At 40.3% G+C, this 19,747-nt stretch overlaps 1 long non-coding RNA gene across 1 annotated transcript in view; it reads right to left on the bottom strand.

The window, feature by feature from the left end:
* The window catches only part of LOC138756629 (uncharacterized), a 50,289-nt gene that overhangs the window by 30,439 nt on the left and 103 nt on the right, over nucleotides 1–19,747 (bottom strand). Inside the window, exons 2-3 of the long non-coding RNA XR_011353203.1 lie at nucleotides 12,351–12,476; nucleotides 8,927–9,055 (exon numbers count right to left, since the gene is read on the bottom strand). This is a non-coding gene — a long non-coding RNA (uncharacterized lncRNA). The remainder of the gene's footprint in view (nucleotides 1–8,926; nucleotides 9,056–12,350; nucleotides 12,477–19,747) is intronic.

Here is a 19,747-nt window from a genome sequence, read left to right as displayed (position 1 = left end):
GGTCCTTGTCACAAATTCTGTCATACATTTACACTAAAGAAAAGTATTACATGATAGGAACTGTGGTCACTCTTTATTCTGTTCAAGATGGTGTCTAACTGAACGCGCGTATTGAATGTAACTTATTACATGACGCACTACTTGATGAGTGGAAATCAATTGCAACCACTTAAGAATGTACTTGGTGATAAACTATAATTGCTCTATTTGAAGAACACATATAGCACAGAAGTTCTCTCCAGTGGTTTTGTTTCTGGCAATCTGAGTTTAATCTTCAAATTTTAACCAAACCAAACAAACCAAAACAAATTTTTAAAAATTCATAAAAAGATTGCGAAGGTGGAAAACAACCTGAACTGACAGAGAGATGACAGCGTCTGAGGAGGTAAGCTACAAGGAATGCAAAAAGAACAGAAAATTAAGATGACAGAGTTTGAAAAATACAGTAGCAAAAAATAAATAGTAATTGTTTGTCATCAACAGGAAAGTTTTAGATATAAGGATATTAGACCAAACCTAAATACTATTTCAGCTACTCAACCCACTATTTTTACCCATGCCTATTTGCATTGGACTTTATGCCTCACTTGGGTCTGATGGATAGAATAATTGCTGAAAGTATCTATAGAACATCTGGATACAAGTAGTTTGGTTATCTGTGTAAATATCTGTCCGTTGATTCTCTTGGTTATTCTAATACAGTTAATTGTCTTGCACTTTTTTTTGCGAGTGATATTTGATGAGAAGATAGTTCAGAGTGAGTTCAGCCTCTGAATGAGGGAGCATGAGTTGGGAGATGTGTGGCTTCATTCTGCACCCATTTCTTAAGCTCTCAAGCACAACATAATACACTGTCAACATAATTATTTAATGTAGGTTTGGCACTACTTGATGAGTGGAAATCAATTGCAACCACTTAAGAATGTATTTGGTGATAAACTATAATTGCTCTATTTGAAGAACTCTATTCCAAGAATTATATGCCAGAATGTTTATGAAACTGAGTACACAACAGGTTCACTTCTACCAGTCCTTGTGCAATGTATTAGTTTCTGGCAAGGTGATACCATGTTTGCTTTTCACATGTCATGCTACAATTTTCCTTTGACCAAGCATGTTTTTTTTATAAAAGTTCCTTAGCAGGACTATTGTGTTATTGTCACAAACTGCCCACAGTTTGGCACCACTGAGTGAACTGAAGCTTCTTTCTGCATATCTGTATCATTCTAAATGAAAAGGGGACAGGATTTTGCTGGATCTGGTCTCTTCCCAAACCTAACTGCCTGGTTTCTTCTCTTCCATGTGCAGAAGGCAGAAGAAATCCCTCCATCCAGGCTGCAGAGGTGTTGCCCTGAGGCAGAGTGGTCCATGTTTTGTTTGCAGGTTTCAGGAGGCAGACTCCGGGAACACCTTGAAAGACTTTGAGGTGTTACTGTTGTTGAAGGCCTTCAATGTGTTTATAAACAATGGTGACATCAGAGATATATAAAAGCTATCCATATCATTTTTAAAATATGAACAATGAATTAAACCCATTAAAGGAAATGGAACACAAACACATCTTCTCTAGGGTTGCCAAGCCAATAGTATCATCTAGAGAGGCACTTATCCACAGCCTTTCCTGGTAGAAACATGCATGAAGCAAAACACAAAAAATCTGTACACACCGTGGTTGAAGTAAAAACATAATGCTGAAGAAACTAAGCAAAGGTAAAAATACATAACCGACATTTAGGGCTTAAACCCAACCATGGTGCTCAGCTGTGTCACTGCTCCACTTGTCAACTCAATGATGAGTGAGGATTGACTCATCCTGGATTTCCACATTGGTCCAAGTCCGAGCCTCAAGTGGTCAACGGGTGGTGGTTCTCCACAAAGTAGCCTGCATAAAGGAGGGCGATCAGTCAGCATTCAGGAGGGAGAATGAAAACTTGGATGAAGAGTTTTCTAACAAGAATCTCAGTCTTAGTGTCAGCAAAACCACGGAGCTGATTGTAGATTTTAGGAAGGGAAAACCAGAGGTGTATAATCGAGTGATCATTGGGGATCACTGGTGGAGAAGCTGAGCAAATATAAATTCCTGGGATAAAACATGAAAGTCTGCAGTCTGCAGATTGAAGTAAAAACAGAATGGAGGAGAAACTCAGCAGGTCAAACATGGGAATCTCTGAGATGGAGGATCTTTCCCGGGCCTAACATACTAATGCCATCATGAAGGAAGCACATTAACGCCTCTACTTCCTCAGGAGTATGCAGAGGTTTGGAATGACATTGAAAACCAATGCAAACCTCTACAGATGAGTGATGGAAAGTGTGCTGAACGACGGTACTGGGGTCGGGTTTGGGGGCACCCATACCTCTGCAAAACGTGGTGGATGCAGCCCAGAAAATCACAGGCAAAACTCCCCACCACCGGGAAAACATACAAACATGGAGTGCTGCAGTGAGAGAGCGCCAGCGATTATCAAGTTTCCACGTAACCCAGGACTGTTCTCACTGATACCGTCAGGAAAGAGGTATAGGTTCCACAAGACTCGCACCAACAGGTTCAGGAAAAGCTGCTACCTCCACCATCAGACTCTTCAATGACAAACTCAATCAAGGGCTCTTACTTTGTACATTATTTATTTCTGAATATTTAATTTTTCTGTTTTTACACAGTCAGTTGTTTACATTTCTCTCTTTTGTATACATACCTTTTTCTTCGGTACAGCTTACACTGAATAGAAATTATGCCTGGCCCCCCAGGAAAAAGAATCTCAGGGTTGTAGTCTGACAATAAATGTGAACTTGAACTTGAGCTATTATCTGTTATTTGGCTCCCTTCAGCCTATTAATTGATAATCAGGTCAGAATGGGAGGGGTTACGATACTAAAATGAATGTAGGAGAATAGAGTAAAACATGGAAGTCTGCAGACACTGTGATTGAAGTAAAAACACAAAGCTGGAGAAACCCAGTAGGTCAAACAGTGTCCTTTATGTAGCAAACATAAAGATAAATAACCAACATTTCAGGCTTGAGCCCTTTAAGAAGAATTGATATCAGTACAGGTGATTGCCCTCAGTTAAATACCATTCTCTGCACTGAGAGAGAGACTGAGGCGATCCTGGCTGAGCTCAACTGCTGCTTAGAGATGTCACCTGCCATTGAAAAGTTAAGGAAACCATACTGAATGGAAAACTCCAACTTTTGTCAGTCTGACACGTGATAGCACAAGCTCTAGTCCACAACATTAGTGCCAAGGAACTATTGATCTTCCTTGTTTTCATCTGCTCCTGGTATTGGACCATGCTAAATGAAACTCATACAAGTCATGGAAGCCTGTCTATTCATTGAACAAATGGGGCAAAATGGACTCAATGAGTTGATAATAAAACATGATCCAGACACTAAATCATGTTCATAATCTCAAAGTTCAACCAAATGTCATGTCATCCTTACTCTAACATAGTACTTTGAAGAGGGACAGGAGCAATCCTATTAGTCAGCTCAGACATAATCAACTGGCTCTCAAACATTCACATATAACTTTAAAGTTATGGCTTTCCCTAGCTGTACTAAAGGAGAAGCAGATAATAGAAAGGACAGAGGCAGATGAATGAATGAGTGAATGAATGAGTGAATGAATGAATGAATGAATGAATGAATGAGTGAATGAATTAATGAGTGAATGAATGAATGAGTGAATGAATGAGTGAGCGCTAACTCACTCATTGGAATTGGAAAGGTCTAACTTTCCAATTCCATAAAATACAACAATTTAAATATAATTAAGATTGTATTGTGATGTTGGGCTACTGAACATAGTTATCAATTATGGTTTAAGGATTGCAGGACAATAAGGAGGTGTGAAACCCCATCACCAAATGATAATATATTGTAATTTCTTTACAAAATTATCATCATTCAGGCATTGTTTATGTCATTTAAGATATCATCCATTTGTCACATTTCATTCTGGTATACTTCAAATAAATCTGAAGATTAACATGGAAGATTAATCCAAATTCCCAGCTAAGTTGCTCAGACTTTACCAAATAGCTCCAAAAACCTAAAGACTAAAGGAAACGTAAGACATTAAAGTATAGAGGGAAGCCATTTTGAAACGTTTCATCCACAACATCAAATTTTCACAAATGACCCTCAAAATACAAGCCTGTCTCAGCTAGCATTCTCCAGGTGAAACAAACATCTGTCACAAGTCCACTGCTCTCTGACGATAAGATGCATTCCTGTAGGTGGTGTAGACGATACTCACTCCTTAAGTTGCCGCTGCCCTATTGCTGAGCTCCTAATGATAGGTCACTGCATTCAAATTGAATTGTGCCGCGTGCTTGGTTGGAACATGCTGAAGAGACAAGAGCAGAAAACTTGGAATATTTGTGCTGGACTCTCTGAAGTGTTAAACGATGCAAAATGCCTTCCAGAATCAATATGAACCTCTCAGCTTGTTCTTGGCTGATTCTTCAATGCATTTTTCTCCACTAGATCATTTTCTCTGTGGTCAAAATAACTGAAGCACATGCTAATTGTTATCCCCATGTGTAAGTGGAACCGTCCCATCTTTAAATGCAGCAATGTCATTACTTGTGCTCATCTTGCTCACCATAAATGGGATCAGGCAGTTCCAGTCATCTCAACCTGGCTGACAACTTTCCAGTGTTGTTTGGGCTCAACAATTGCAGATGATTGCCGGGGTAGGAAATATGGTCACACGCCGCACATACTGGAGGTGTGAGCCTTTCTCCCCCACCCTCACTTTCCTGGTAGCCTTCTACCTGCTCGACTGCAGCTGTCAGAAACTATACATGACCTGTTTGAACACAGCAGTCACGGTGTAAAACACCCAAATGTATTTTGAAGGTAAATTTTCCCAATTTCATGCTTTTTATAGGGAGAGAAGCTTCCTCGGCATTGGCATCAAATGATGGAAATAAGGGTGAGATCCAAATTCTAGTTAGCAGATAACTAAGAACATTGTAATCTGGAGAAAGATCTCGCAAATACTCGGAGCTGAGGTTTCAAAGCTTTGCCTGACATTTAACATGAACTTTTACTGCTGATGTCTGGAGCCAAAGCCTTCATGGTAAAGCAAGCCAAACACTCCATTTTGTTTGCAACTTGTCAATAGAAATCAAGTCTGAGCCAAATGAGAACTTTTTGATTATTGGACAGAAAACTTGCTGAAAAAGCTTTGCGGTTGGCAGTGGATATGGTATCCAACAATCTACCGACTTCCATGAACTCAGATTACGCACAAAGGCAAAATGCTCTGTCACTCAAGGGACCATATCCCAACAAGGGGTCTGGAACAGGAGAGAGGCTGCAAAGAGAAGCCATCCCTGGCTTGATTTTGATTTTGTATGACATCTGAGAAGAAAATAAGTAAATAAAACAGCAGACAAGTGGAAAAATTTTGAAATTCTCCAGGAGAGGCCCAAAATTCTTGTTGCAGGTACACACAGGTAGGTATAATACACCAATAACAAGAGAATAAATCCAATTTTTGATCATGTGAGATTGATGGACTCTCAGATGACTGTAAATCAGAGGGGACGGAGAACAGGCATGAAAATACATTTGAATCACCAATACCCATGATCTTTCAGTCTGACAGAAATGGATTTGCAATCTCCTACTGCTTCTTCCATCCTAACCCTAACTCATTCACGTGATCTACCGGAATCGTGCAAAATCATTGAGGAACCCTTCCACCCCGCACACAGCCTCTTTCAGCTGCACCTGTCGGAAAAGTGTCCAGGAGTATTAGAGCAGCACCACCAGGCTGAGGAACAGCTTCTTCCCACGGGCAGTGAGAGTGCAGAATGACCAAAGGAACTGCTCACATTAATTATCCAAGATTCTCCTATTCGCACAATATGTTATTTATTTATTTCTATATCTGAATACTGCATATGTACTGTTTGTCTGTATGTGTGGTGCATGGTTTACACCAAGAAACAGAGAACATTGTTTCATCGGGCTGTTCTTATGCAATCAGATGATAATAAACTTGACTGCCTTACAGAGAGAGAGATGACCTCTCAAGCCAATAAAAAAATGTCCTGAAGCCCATTGGTTGATCAAATCAGCGGTAATGTCACAGATGGACAGTAGAATAGCTGAAAATCTTGATTCAGCTTTATTGTCATTGCAAGCTGAAATTAGTATCAGAATCAAGACATTTTTGGAAAATCTATCTGAAGCAAATAGTTGCTTGACAAGAAGGACATTTGCTTTGCTACGGAAAGTAAACCTGATGTTTTGGGGGAATGGAAACTGCGTCAGGATTTTAATTCATCCAGCAATAGTTTTAAAACATTGATATCCAACATACTTGGAGTGGTTGAGAAGCTTGAGTTAATGAGGTAGTTAAGATGCTTTGATTCTTATCGCAGCTGCCTGCGGCTTTTGTTCCATTATTGAAAGCCGAGACAACCCCTCGCTGATTGCAGTGAAGGTAACCATGCAATGCTAAAAGAGAAGAGCCACTTTTACAGACAGAGTAGTGCAGCCCATCAAGCCTTCTCTGAGCATCAGGGATTCATCGACAATAATCCCATTAACTAGCACTTGGCCAGGAAACTTCCATGCCTTAAAACCACACAGAAATGCTGGAAGAGCTCAGCCAGTTTCGCAGCGTCCATAGAAGGTAAAGATATATTACCAACATTTCAAGCCTGAGCCCTTTCTCAAGGTATAAGCAACAAAAAAAAAAACAGGAAGGCATCAGAATAAAGACTGAAGAATGGCAGGGGGGTGAAGTTCAGACCAACAAGAGGTCTTAATTGGATATGATGAGAGGCTCTGTGAAAGGAGACAGAGGGAAAAGGGGAGAGAGAGAGAGAGAGACAGACAGACAGACAGACAGACAGACAGACAGACAGGCAGACAGACAGACCTGGGGGAAGGTGATCGGGTGGGGTGGAGGGGGGATGGAGAAATTTAACAGAAACTGGAGAAGTTGATATTAATGACACCCATTTGGAGTGTGCCCAGACAGAAGATGAAGTGTTGTTCCTTCAATTTGTGGGTGGTCTCAGGCTGGCTGTGCATGAGACCATGGGCAAGCATGCCAACTCAATAAGAGATGGGGAATTGAAATGGGTGACCACCGGGAGATTCACGCTATTGCAGCGGGCAGAGCCAAGGTGCTCAATGAAGCAATCTCTCAGCCTGCGTCCAGTCTCTCCAATATAGAGGAGGCCACCACAGCAGCACCGGATGCAGTTGATGACCCCTGCAGGATCACAGGTGAAATATTGTATCACTTCAAAGGTCTGTTCAGGGCCCCAACGGTGGTGAGGCAAGACGTGTGGATGCAGGTGGAGCATCTCTTGCGGTCACAGGTGCCAAGGGGACGATTGGTGGGGAGGGATGAGTGGACAAAGAATTTATGGAGTTAGTGGTCCCTTTGGAAGGTGGAGATGGGAGGAGAGGTGAATATGTCTGGTGGTGGGATCATGTAGTAGGTGGCAGAAATGGCGGCAGAGAATATGTTGGACAAAAAGGCTGAGAGACTGTGCCTTGACAATTCAAATGCTTGTTTCAGTTATTTCATTTACAACACTGCAGAAGCTGATAATGGCCATTGAGATCTGTGCAGCCCAATTCCACCCAATTACCCTACCAACCCTATATATTTTGGAAGGTGGAAGGAAACTGGTGCACCCAGAAGAAACTCACACAGGTCACAGGACGACTGTACAAACTCCTTACAGACTGCACCAAATTCAAACCCAAGTCGCTGGCTCTGTAACAGTGCTGCAAATTTAATTCTCAAATATTATGAGCTTCTCTGCCTCCACCACCCTCTCAGGCACTGAGAGCCAAACTCCAACCAACTTTTGGAAGATGGGGAACAAAGTGAAACAGCTTAAAAGGTCAGATTATTAAGTAAGCTAAACAGAAATCAGAATACTGCAAATATCATTGGAAAGGATACCGTCTGATGGATGCAGGAAAGCCTAATTGCATTTAATGCTCTACCTAATTTGCTAATGCTTTTCTTTTTTTCCTTTTTTGGTGAACAGGCATCAGCTGCAAGGCTACAATTCGGATCCCACTGGATTTGACTGCACTGATGCGTGTGAAGAATGATTGTTCCATGGAGTGATACTGACCCAGGTAGGCTGATACTCACTGATGTTTCCGGTAATCCCTTTGAGCAAGTGGCGGGATGGATGGTCAAGGGGGGATTCCTCGGGATAACATTAAAATCCAACCTGCCCAAAGACTAAGCTGCATCGATCCAAGAACACTTGTTGCACCAAGAGAAAAGCCACTGTTACAGACATCGAAACAGGGTAGGGCAGAGGAGATGTGGCAAGATTGTTTCCCACGGTGGGGGAGTTTAGGACAAGAGGGCACAACTTCAGGATAAAAGGGTGTCAATTTAAAACAGAGAAGTGGAGAAATTTCTTTCGCCAGAGGATTGCGAGTCTGTGGAACTTGTTGCCACAGGTGGCCGTGGAAGTCAGGTTGTTGGTTGTATTTAAAGGCAGAGGTTGACAGGTATTGCAGAGAGAAGGTTGGGGAGTGGGGCTGAGTGGGAGGATGGATCAGTTCATGATAGAATGGTGGGGCGACTCTCTGGACTGATTGGCCTACTTTTGCTCCTATATCCTGTGATTTTGTAAACTCAGGCCCTTCAGCCCATCATGCACATGCTGAGGACATTTCACACACTTAACCCTCAGTGTCCAGTATCTCCTCCCAGCTGGTGCCATTTGCCCACTACCCCTCCCTTATTCAGTTCCCTTCATCACCTTCCTTTCTCAAATAATTTTATAATCTAGTTGTCACACATCACCTCCCAGCCTCGGTCACCACGTCCCCCGTACGGCTCCATCAAACCCCATCAACCCCATCTCACCTGGATCTACCTATTGCCTGCCAGCTCCTGCCTCACTCCTATCCCTCACCTTTCTAGCTCCTATTCCTGATGCATGATCCAGTCCATGCTCCCTCATGCCTCAATTTCATCCAGTCGCTCATCTTCAGATCATCATCTCACGTGCTCGTAACCAGAGAGCAACCTTCTAATCATTGCACTGGTGGGAGAACATAGACAAGAGGCGAGGATGAATGCTAACTGTATCAGTGGAGGAGGAAATGACAAGAATGCATTGAATATTTCATGCCAAGCTGAGACTGAATTATATCCAGTTATAAATTTAGAAAATAATAAACCATGTATTCTAAAAGCCTGAGGCTTAAATCCATCTGAAACTCTAGATGAAAGAATTTTCTGCAAAATATACTTTGAATTATGAGGGCGGTAACAAATTTAGCACAGTCTCACTTATATAAAAGCAACTTCAGATACAATATTAAATCTTGTGACATAATTGGGTGAAAATTGTGGAAAGGTGCAGAAGCAACAGGATTCATAAGGGCAGGAATGTAATGTTCAGACGCTATAGGGCACTGGTAAGGCTTCATTTGGAGTACTGTGCACAGTTTTGGGCCCCTCGTTTGTGAAAGGATGTGTTGGCATTGGGGAGGGTTCAGAGAAGATTTACTAGAATGATACCAGGAATGAAAGGGATATGAGGAACGACTGGTGGCTCTTGGTCTGTACTTGTTGGGGTACAGAAGGATGGGGAGGACATCATAGAGTCATTTTGAATGCTTAAAGGTCTGGATAGAGTAGATGTGGCAAGGATGATTCCCATGGTGGGGGAGTCTAGGACAAGAGGGCATAACTTCAGGATAAAAGAGCTAATTTTAAAAGAGACGCAGAAAAATGCCTTTAGCCAGAGAATCGTGAGTCAGGCCACTGAAGAAGTGAAGTTGTTGGATGTATTTAAGGCAGAGATTGACAGGCATTTGATTATTCAGGGTATCAAAGGTTACAGGAAGAGGGCCGGTGGTAGAGCTGAGTGGGAGGATGGATCAGCACATGATAGAATGGCGGAGCAGACTCAGATTTCAGATTCAGATTTCAGATTCATTGTCAGAATACATATATAACATCACATACAACCCTGAGATCCTTTTCTCCTGCAGGCAAGGGAGAATTACCATTTATTGGAAGGGCAAAATAAAAACTGTACACAATTTACACATGTAAACAAATAAAGAAATATAAACAAGCTGACTCTGCAATACATAAAGGGGAAAAAAAATCAATAAAATGCACAAGAGTCCTTAAACGAAATCCTGATTGAGTTTATTGTTGAGCAGCCTGATGGTGGAGGGGCAGCAGCTGTTTGAGTCTTGTGGTAACTATACCTCTTCCCTGATGGTAGCTGCGAAAACAGAGTGTGTACTGGGTGATGGGAATTCTTGATGATTGCTGCTGCTCTTTGATGGCAACGTTCCCTGTAGATGTTCTTGATGGTGGGAAGGGTTTTACCTGTGATGTCCTGAGCTGTGTTGATTGGTCTACTTTTGCTCCTATATCTTGTGATCTTGTCAAAGTGGGAGACTTTAATCTTCCCAATAATGACTGAGGGATTCTTCATGCTAGAAGCCTGAATGGGGCACAATTTGTTATGGGCATCCAAAAGAGTTTCTTGAAGCAGTGTTTAGTAGCCCAACTGGGAAGGGGGCCATACAATATTTTGTGCTGGCAAATAAGTCTGGCCAGGTGAACAGCATTTCAGCGAGGGAACATTCTGGAAATAGTGATCACCCTTCCTAAGTATCAAAATAGCGATAGAAAAGGTTCAGCTTGGCCTTGTAGGCAAGTATTATATTGGGGAAGGGCAAGTTATGAGATGATTAGACAGAAGCTGGGGAAGTAAAGGAGGAACAGCTGTAATCATCTGTCAGTTGCAGTACTGTAGATAACGTCAACATGGAGGTACTCCTAAATTCCATTGGATTTATTTTAAATCACAATTTTAAACAATTATTTGTACAGGCATAATCCTTCCTGTAAGTTAAATATATTTATTTATTTATTTTTAATATTAATGTGCAGAAATCTTAAATTATCTTGTCTCTTTAAAATGAAAACAAGATGTCATTTAGGAAGGATTATTCAATTCAGTTTTGATCATTATTTGTAAAGAGGCCTTTTTCTCCACATACAGAGAATTAAGCTTGCCTTCTCCAGGGTCGTATGACAGCCTGAGAGGTGGGGTATAATTCTGAAACCAATTAGCATTTATTCAATGTTTATAATGAACATGGATGGGGATTGGATGGGGGCAGAATAAGCTAAATCTCTCTCAAGTAGGAAGAGATTCTGGGAACATCTGGTGACTGTGACCAATTGTGCTTTATTCCAGTAAAATGGTTGAAGTCGCCATTCATTTGTTTGTTAGTTTCATCATAATGAACAAAGTGTTCTTTGTTTGGCACAATAAAAAAGCACACATATATATATATCTATATATATATAAATTCCATGATTACTACAAGAGAATTTGACAGGATTCTGACTCATCCCTCTATTTTTCATCCACATCATTTATAAAAATCTTTCTGATTTTTATTTATTTTCAGGATGTGGCCATTGTTGGCAACAACAATAATTATTAATGACATTCTTCAGGAGACTATTGAAGCCCTATAGTTGTTGATCAGACTGACATCACAAATTATCCAAACAACCAAGATGAAAAAGTAAAGGAATGGGTCAGTAACTTTGCAGATGACACAAAGGTTGGAGATGTTATGGATGGTGTAGAAGGTTGAAATAGATTACAATAGAATATAGACAGAATAGAATAGATTAGAATATGGATGCAGAGTTGCATGGAAAAGTGGCCTATGGAATTCAATCCAGATAAATGTAAAGTGATGCATTTTGGAAGATCAAACTTAAAGCCATGGTTAATGGCAGGATTCTTAACAGAGGAAAAAAAAACAGAGAATTTGGGGTCCATATCCATAGATCTCTCAAGGTTTCCACCAAGGTTGATAGGGTAGTTAAGAAGGCTTATGGTACACCACCCTTCATTAGTCGGGGGATTGAGTTCAAGAGTCACAAGGTAACATTGCAGCACTATAAAACTCTGGCTGGACCACACTTGGAATATTGTGTTTAATTCCAGTTGCCTTATTACAGGAAGGATATGGAAGTTATGGAGATGGTGCAGAGGAGATTTAGCAGGAAGTTGCTGATTTGGAGAACCTGTCTCAGGAGGCAAGGTTAACAGAGTTAGGATTTTTCTCTTTGGACTGAAGAATGATGAGAGGAAACTTAATAGAGGTCTACAAGATTATGAAAGGCATAGATAGGAGGGACAGCCAGCACTTTTTCCTGGGATGAGAGTAGAAAACACCAGACCCTCCAAAAATGTACAGGGTTTGTAGGTTCATTGGTATATCGGGACAGCGTTGAGCTTCTATGCTATATCTCTAAATTTAAAAATTATTTAAAACTAAACTTACCTTGAAGCTGTCTGGATAATTTGTGATATCAGTCTGATCAACAACTATAGGGCTTCAATAGTCTTATAAACATCCCCTGAAGAATGTCATTAATAATTTATTGTTCTTGCCAATAATGGCCACATCCTGAAAATAAAGAAAAACAAGACCTTTCTTTTGTTCATATTTGCGAAGAGTTTTGAGCATTGATTGCAATGAGCAAGTAAGAACATAGAACACTACAACACAGTATAGGCCCTTCGGTCCTTTATGTTGTGCTGACCTATATATTCTGACCAAAAAAATAAAACCCTTCCTATCTCATATCTCTTTTATGCATGTGCCTTCCTAAGAGTCTTTTAAATGCCCCTAATGTTTTAGCCTCCACCACGACCCCCAGCAAGGCACTTCAGGCACCCACAACACTTTGCATAAAAAACTTACCCCTAATATCTCTCCTCGACTTTTCTCCTTTTACTTTATGTCTACCTCATTTATGCCTCTTATTCCTCTGTGCTCCAAAGAGAAAAGTCCCATGAAAGAAGTTGGCTTTTGAACTTGCATTGAACACATGTTCGAGACCTTTATGCATTTGTAGCAATCAAAATTCTCGTTAGTGGCGCGTCTGTTTTCCTGGCAGGTCCTTCCAAATATGGCACATATTACACCACTGGAAAACATTCCTAAAAAAAATATGGTGAAGTTTCAGTTTCACCACAGAATGAACAGTGAGTCCTGATTGAAAATAATTTCTCATGAAATGGAAATAAAGTAAACAATTTGACTTGGAATCAAAATCACTTGCAGAGATTTTTCCCAAGCAATAGTGATAAAAGTATATAGTATAAGTGTGTGCATCAGGATGTTCACTCTCACCTCGTGTGACCAAGAACATGTGCAATATTCAGGGAAAGTCAAGGATAAGGATCAGGCCAGAACATCAAGTTTAATTGTAACATAAAATTTTCAGAAATATTAGTGCAATTTAATGACCATTCTTTGAGATCAGCAGAAACAATAAACAATGCACTCTAAGGCCCTATTAAATAAAGCATGAGTACTTCTGGGAACAGAATTTCCAGAGATTGAATATTTAAATTAGGGGTGTATGATCATCAGTGGAAGGCTTAGCTTGGTTTTATTCACTTAAGCAAATATCTATGTTGTATCTAATTACATTTGATCTAATATTTCGAACACTGCTTGGGAAAATTCCCTTCAAATTATTTGATGTGAGTTGTTTCAATCTGGTTTTATTTGTCAATTTGCTAATTTGATATGTCTGCAAGGAGTTCAGCTGTGTAATGGAGATTTAAAAGTGATTCGGCTCTAAGAAATGGCTCTGAACCATCAGTGAATAGAATAAGTAGTTGGGCCTTTTCAAATGAGGAAGACAACACCCTTCAAAAACATACGGGGATTGTGGGCTAATTGGAGTATTTGAGTGGTGTGGGCTCGTGGGCCGGAAGGGCCCGTTACCGTGCTGTAGGTTTAAATTTAATTTATGTCATAATTGTTAAGTGATTAGCCTTCTGGTCTATTAATCCAGATTGAACCCAGAGGTTTACAAAGTCATGAGGGTAATAGGTAAGGTTTAAAAGGCTATTGGCATTTCTCCAGATCAAAAATTAGAAGACATAGATTTAAGGTGAGAGGGGAAAAATTTCAAGGGACCTCAGGGGTAACCATCTTCACAGAGAGGGTGGTGGGTATTTGGAATGAGCTGTCAGAGTAAGTGGTAAAAGTGGGGAAATTGTAGTATCTAAAGCCATAGAAAAGGGACATGGTCCAAATGCAGGCAAATGAGAGTTGCTTGATCAAGATGGACAAGTTGGGCCAAAGGTTTAAGGTAGAGAGCATTTCATTAAACCCAAAACTTGAAACATTGGATCTTCAACAAAATTCAATCAATCAATTGGATTGATTAAAATACCTTATGAATCAAATTTGACCCTCTTTTAAATTGACCATCAAAAATGATAGACTCAGCAAAATCATTAAGAACCTCTACCACCCCACACATAGCATCTTCCAGCTACTCCCGTCTGGAAAGAGATACTAGAAGTGTAAGAGCCAGAACCACAAGGTTGAGAAACAGCTTCTTCCCATGGTCCGTGAGACTGCTCAATGACTAATGAACTGGTCATACAGTCCCTCTGAGAATCTACTATTATTTAACAATATTTATTTATTTTTATATCTGTACTGCATATAAATCACTTGCAAATATGTGTGCTGTGTCTTTACATGTGTTTGCATATATTTACATGGAGGATCGAAGAACACTTTTTTGTCCTTTACAATTGTATGTTAATAATGAACTAATTGTGCACTGTATTTACAAAGAAGCCAAATGGGGAAACATACAAAACAAATATAGAACCTCATTGTTGAGATGACATGGAAAATACAATGAAGAGGTCAGATGAGTTTTTGCCTCATGTAAAGTGTGCCAGTGTAAGAGCTCGATGAGTAATCAAGCCATGAGAATGTGGCACTAAACACACACTGCATGGACCAACTTCCTCAATTTCAGTGTTAATTGGCAAGCTCATTCAGAGTGGAGTGGAAAATGCAGCATGCCACAGCAATGGAATTACAATGGATTTTATAACGTGAGCAATTCATTGATCCAATTTACTGCTCAGAATTTGCCTCCCAAACCCATGGACGGAATGTTATCAGGAGCCTTGGAAAAGTTGTAACTTTCATATACAAGCTCAGATATACAGGATGACTTTCATTCAACTTCATGGAACTTCTTGCGAAAGCTTCATTATATTCTTTATCAGCATGTGCATATTTGCACTATTTATTGAAACAATTCAGCTGCCAAAAACCAGATGAGGTCAATTCGCTCAGTAAAGAAATGAGGTCAGGTCTAAAGCTCCTTTTTGTCTTATTGTTTCATTCATTACTCCATGAATTCACTGAAACCATCAATTTACTGTAGCGCTATCAATTAGACCTGACAGAGCAGATTAATAGGCTTTAATCACTATAAACACAGACATATCTTATATGCTGTTGGCCTGATTCCAAGGGAGTACTGAGGGAGGGGATTGAGCAATACTATCTTTATTAGGAATCCTGAAGGGAGAGGAGTTACAGTATCAGAGGCGGGGCAACCATACCAAATACAGTGTTTCACTACATTTATAAAAGTATATTTTCTATACAGTGATTATTTTATTTTGGTATTTCCCTATTGCATCTGTGTACAGAGGTATGATGAATGATAGAATAGCAGCCAGGAATCTCACCTATGATTTCATTGTAATTAACACAGGAGATCATTTCATCCATCAGATTCAATGCTAGCTCCTAACAAAGCAATCCCATTATCCCTCTCCCTTCACACAATTGTCAACTCCCCCTTCTTTCCTTTGCCACTTGCCAACACGAAAGGTTATTTTGCTCTGGCCATTGTGGGATATGCATGAAAACCAGCATGAAGCCGATATCACCACAGAAGGAACACATACACTCCACAAGGCTGATGCCCAAGGTCAAAATTGAATCGGAATGTGAGTGTATGGTGAAACCATTACTGTATATATTTGCATGCCATATGTAAATGACATGACCTTTCCTGGTTGACCCTGGCCAGCCCGTGACTCCTCCTCCTTTCTTTCCCATCAAGGGTGTCCCCAGCTCAAGTCCAGGTCAGTGTGAGCAAACAACACAGCGCTGTCCATCTCTTGTAAACAAAAGCTTTCAGTCTCGGCAGCTTCAGTCTTTGCGTAATTGATCATGCATCAGAGTGTTTTACTGTGAGGCAGCGGCATTATTTGAACTTGGATAGAGAAACAAGAGGCTCACGCTAAAGGCCAATGGCATTCCAGTTTCAGCCATTCGCCAAAAGAAACCTGCACACCAGAAGCAAATCAGAAACTCATCTCTGATTTAATTTAAGTATCAAATTGCATCGACAGCTTCTGAGGTCAGCAAATTAAGTCTTCCAGCTTCTCTGGAAGGAAAACAAGTGTGTACTTGTCTTTTTTTAAGTACAGATACTTAAAAAACCCCTAAATATCATTAAATACTTTTCTATCTTATTAGTTCAGGGAAAGTGCTGGTTAAAATCCAGGAATCCACCTACTAATTCAATTCCATTCAAGTCTTGATGTCTTGAAAGGTATGAAATCCTTTTGTAAAAATAATATTTTTAACAAACAATTTATATTCACACTTTATATCAAGTTTGTATGTTTGAACCAAGAGAATTATTTTCAATCCATGTCGACTTTGTTACATTCATGACTTTTTAAAATAGATTTTCTAGTCAACAATCAAAGGTTTCTTATATCTTAAATTATATTGTCTTTTATCATCCTGTGATAGATCACAGCTGAGAAAATACTTCTGTGGCTGGTTCCCAGGAGATTTATTTCTATACTTTTTGGAGGGTATAAGCTGCATCAGAATTTCCAAATCTTTGAACATTCTGTGATAAATCCCTTAATCCAAACCTTCCAATGAATCCTTTTCCTTCTGTTTCTGTTCAATCTCACGACATTTTCCTTTGTGGACAAATGTTGCTTCCTTTCGAAACATACATCTGTGTTTCTCTAACAATGCAACAGTTAAGAGTATCTGGAAGTTTTGGAAAAGTTCTGTGAGATATCAGCCACTGGGGTTAGTGAGATAATCGTGAGTTCTCTGAGTGGTTAACATGTTTCTTTGTAAATTGCTTATATTTATCCTGCAGTTGTACTGTGGGTTTTTATTTGGTTATTTGTTTTATGGTATGTGGAACTACTGGCAAGGTTAGCTCTGATTCCTTCAGCTTAACTGCGCATGGGAAAGTAGCAGTGAGCCACATTCTTGAACCACTGGAATCCCACTGAAGAAGTCTGATTTGGGGTTGCCCAGTTTGTTGACAGAGAGAGTCACGAGAAGATATAGCACGGAAACAGGACTTTAACGTAGGTAGAGGAGCAAGTAGTGTAGAGGAAACAGGGAGACTGCAGAAGGACTTAGACAATTGGGAAAGTGGGTAGGGAAGTGGCAAATTAAATATAATGTCGGAAAGAGTACATCACGCACTTTGGTTGAAAAAAATATACGGGCAGACTATTTTTTTTAAATGGTGAGCAAATTGAAAAGACCCTGATGCAAAGGGACCTTAGAGTCCTTGTGAAGTTAAACCTGCATGTTGAGTCGATAGTGAAGAAGGTAAATGCAATGCTGACATTCATTTTGAGAGAAATAGAATATAAGAACAGGGGAATGGTGTTCAGGGTTTATAAGGCACTTATGAGCAGTTTTGGGCTCCTCATTTAAGAAATGTGCTGACGTTGAAGAGAGTTCAAAGGAGGTTCACTAGGGTAATTTTGGGAATGAAAGGGGAATGGTTGGCAGCTCTTGGCTTTGTTTTTTGTTGAAATTTAGGAGAAACATTTTGAATGTTGAAAGGCATGGACAGAGTAGATGTAGATAGGTTGCTTTCCGCAGTGGGAGAGTCAACAACAAGTGAACAAGTGGGCACAACTGCAGGATTGAAGGATGTCCACTTAGAACAGAGATGCAAAGAACTTTCTTCAGCCTGAGGGTGGCAGTTCTGTGGAATCTGTTGCTGCAAGTAGCCAAGTCATTGGGTGTACTTAAGGCAGAGATTGATAGGTTCTTGATTAGTCAGAGCATCAAAGATTATGGGGAGTAGGTCGGGCAGTGCGACTGAGTGGGAAATGGATCCGCTCATGATTAAATGATGGAGCTGAATAGCCTATTTCTGCTTTTTTGGGCTCATGGTCTTATTCAGCCCATCAAGTCCACACTAACCATCAAGGGTGCTGAGGTGAATGGGAAACTCAAGGACAATGAGGCAAAGCCACTCTAGTCCTAGATCAGGATGGTCTCTAACTTATGAGGGAACCAGCAGATTGAGATGTTTCCAACCATCTGCAGCCACTTCTTCCCTGGTGATAAAGTGATATTTTACCATTCAGGTGCTAACCAACCACACTGAGCTTCAATCTCACTGAAATTTGTTTTATTTGCATAAGGTACACAGTAGACAAATGACAATATGGATTCTGATAAGTACAAGAAGGAAAAGAAGAAGAAATAGAGCCAGACCTGGAACTCAGCCACATGTCAGAAACTAAACTGTTCCGAATAAAGATTGGAATAAAATACCATCAGTCTACTGGAGAACCACAACATTCTCAAGGCTAACCGTTCACTCAGAGAGCCAAGCAGAAGTTGGTGGCCACATCTGAGAAATTGCATGACTCTCCGGACGAGAATCAAGAGCAGAAGGATAACGACAGGAGAAAAGTAGCTGACCTGAGGAAAGGACAAAGAAAATCTTTATGATGGGCAGATCATCACACAGCCTACTGAAGGTGAATGAACTGCAGGTGAGCATGAGAGACTGTAAATGCTGGAGCACAAAATTGCTGGAGGAGCACGCAGCATCCATGGAGAATCTTCCCAACGAAGGGTTTCAGCCCAAACTATTGACTGTCCAGGCTGCTTATGCATCAATGTGGACATCAGTCATCTCAGCGCAACTAATAGCCAACTAAATTATATACGTGGTGGAGGAAAGTATCAAACCAGCTTTAGTACTGACCTGAGTTAATGCTTAACAAAAGCTTCTGCAGCACACAATGACTCTTTGAGCTGTATGTGTTTGCTTACATGGAGATTTGCCTTGCAAGTGCAGACCCCCAATAAATACTGCTGATGCAGTTTTCTTGTGCATTTTTGACAACTGCAAATTATATCAGGTTAATATTTAAAAATAGTTATTGCCTTGTAAACCTCTTTAATGTCATTGATGCTGATATTCACTCCTTAAAACGAAGATGCTTCCATTCTTCAGGGTCCAAGTAATTCAATGAGTAATATAAAATGCTTAATGCCCAAACAGTTCAGGTTATTCATGGAATGATGTCCCTCTGTGGTAGCATGCAGAGGGTTATATTTAGTGCAATTATTTTCTGACTAGCACAAGTCTAGGTGTGGGATCTAGAAAATGCAAATGCTCGAAATCCAAGACACATGCGGAAGATGCAGAGAGGGATCAGCAGGTGGATGGAAGTGGAGAGAGAAAGAGAGTCGATGTTTCTCAGTGTCACTGACAATGAACATTTACAGTATTTAAGGTGCAGAACTGGGGGAGAGTTGGAAAGAATAGGGGAAATGTCTGTGACATGACGAAGGTCACAGTTGTCATGGCAACAATTATTTTTAAAAATAGTTGTCGGGGCAGAAGAAAATTAAACGGGAAGGTACAATGAGAGAATATAAATCAGTGGTTATCTGACAGAGAAAGATTCAATATTCTCTTTCCTTTGCTCTCTCTCTCTCTCTCTTTCTCTCCTTCTCTCTCTTTGATTTTAAAATAATTGTTACCATGGCATCTCCCACCTGCATCCCATCATGGACTCACTTCTCCCTTTGAAATG

Source organism: Narcine bancroftii, chromosome 3 (genome assembly GCF_036971445.1).
Source record: "Narcine bancroftii isolate sNarBan1 chromosome 3, sNarBan1.hap1, whole genome shotgun sequence".
Lineage (NCBI taxonomy): Eukaryota > Metazoa > Chordata > Chondrichthyes > Torpediniformes > Narcinidae > Narcine > Narcine bancroftii.
This window is presented reverse-complemented; position numbering and strand designations above follow the sequence as displayed.